The sequence below is a fragment of the Ischnura elegans genome, chromosome 1 (assembly GCF_921293095.1).
Source record: "Ischnura elegans chromosome 1, ioIscEleg1.1, whole genome shotgun sequence".
Taxonomy (NCBI): domain Eukaryota; kingdom Metazoa; phylum Arthropoda; class Insecta; order Odonata; family Coenagrionidae; genus Ischnura; species Ischnura elegans.
Genome location: NC_060246.1, coordinates 157604000 through 157606218, shown reverse-complemented (window position 1 = coordinate 157606218; position 2219 = coordinate 157604000).

Genomic DNA, 2219 nt, shown 5'->3' with positions numbered 1-2219 from the left:
CAAGGGTCAAATTTTATCCTCATTTGAAAAAGGCCAGATTGGCGCCCATGCGATGCCACTCCACGTGACGTCACAGGGACCTAGTTTCTACACGAGAGGATAGGAGTTATGCATCGTCAGAGGCTACCAATGCATGCATGAGTCACAGAGCTCAGGGAAACATGTCTTAATAATCACCTATTAAAACTGGCTAAGTTCGGAAAGTTTTCTTCGTTTGATAAGGTATTGATAAACCTTTTTTAAGCCAAGCGCTACCATTCAGCAAGGTACTCAGCTATCCGCTAGCATCCTGCGACGTATCAGCGCTAAGCCTCGCCTCAAGGTCACCTCACCGGGCGGGAGGGGGAACCAGAAATACGACGTACGGAGATATTTCCCGGCATTCATACTTAAGCGTCGCGTTTTCGCGCGCTTGAAAATTTTCACTTTTCATTTAATCGCGAAAAATAGATGTTGTCATTTAAAAATCTAAAAGCGTGAAATACGTACTCCAGGAGTAATAATCTTTCGATTAAAGCAATAAAAAAATTATAGGAAACCACCCTATTCTGAGATAAATCAATCCACAAATCCACGGAATACGGATGCTCAGATGTCAGGCCCGAGGTGCGAAGGACCAAAGCCTGCACATGAACCACCGACTCTTTTTCCTCACCGAAATCACAAGGCCAGCATTTAAAACTTCTTCTACCGCACGCATGGGCCTCACAAACCCTGAGGTTGCTTTCATTGGCGTCCACAACCGATAACATCTTCAAGAAATTACCGTCTTCTCACGCTTTTCACGTTGAAACACATGCAGTAAATACGACAAAGGATGGAGTGTCTGAGTTAGAGTGATTCCAGGCGCGGCCGCTAGGGGCGCTGCGGTAATCTTTGCATCGCCAATAGCCATTCCGCTTTAGTGGCACCGTCTCCATGGGGCCTGAGGGGGCCCGAGCCCCCTAAAAAATTCGTTATGGGTGTGAGGAAAACATGTGTCAGGCTTTTCGATTTTGCCTGGAGTGTCCAGATATCGAGATTCGAGTTATCAGGGTTCAAATGTTGATCATATGACTCTTCTAAAATGATTAAAAAACTTAAAACTCACTACTAATAAAATTTCCCGGAGCAAGATCACCGGTTTGGGCCCCGCCAATATTTTTTGTTTGTCGGCATCCCTGTTCCACTTCCTTGTAGTTAAATTTCCTTGCCGGAATATAATTGAAAAAATATGGAAACGGTAAATGCACGATTCATGAGAGATTTAATCATGCATTTGTCCGTAGGAGTAGTGTACTCTTCCCATTAGACCCTTTCATAATCGTACAACGCCGTAATCCCTTATTTCTTCGATCTCTCATTCCCAATTCCCAGTCATTAAAAATCATACCCAATCCTGCTTTGACTTCTTCCTTCACTAATTCGCAAAACAGTTTCAAACCACATCATGAATCCGTGAAATGGGATTGTTGAGATCAGCTACCTGCTATGCATCCGTATTATTTCTCACACATTAGATTGAGGATTGTACGATTATAAAAGGGTCTTATGAGAAGAGTACACTCCTCCCACGGACAAATAAATGATTTAAGCTCTCATGAATCGTACATTTACCGTTTGCCTATTTTTTCCAATATATTCCGGCAATGCAATTTAAACACAAGGAAGCGGAATGGCTATACATTCCTCTTAGTTACCAGTATCACGCATATAACACCAGAAATTGATAAAGTTTACAAAAAGTATCAATGAATAAAAAAGATATTACACAAATGAACTTTTGACGTTGACCCAGAGTAGTACGGGCTTTAGATCTTCATACCATTCGTCTTGCTTCGGTATCTCAACCACATGACTCTCTCTCTCTCTCTCTCTTAGAGTTCTGAAGTAGCATCCAAGTGTTATAATAACGTCGCGCCACACATAACGCCAGTCGGATGACGAGCAACTTCGCCGCGTTCATCGCATATCCCAACAACTTCTTAGTGGGTACGGGGCAAGTAGAGGACACGAGATTTTGCCACTATTCAACTCCAATGAATTGAATCGAAAGTACACATAAATAGGAGGAAAAATACTCCATCCACTCGAAATTATTCAGAGCCTATCGTGCCCCCCTACCGCTAGGAGCTCGCTTAGTCGAAAATCCGAGGAACAATATGACAAAAAAACTTCTTTCTTATTCATAGAGAGAGAGTGAAATTCGCACAATACAAGGATGACCAAATGCCACGAAA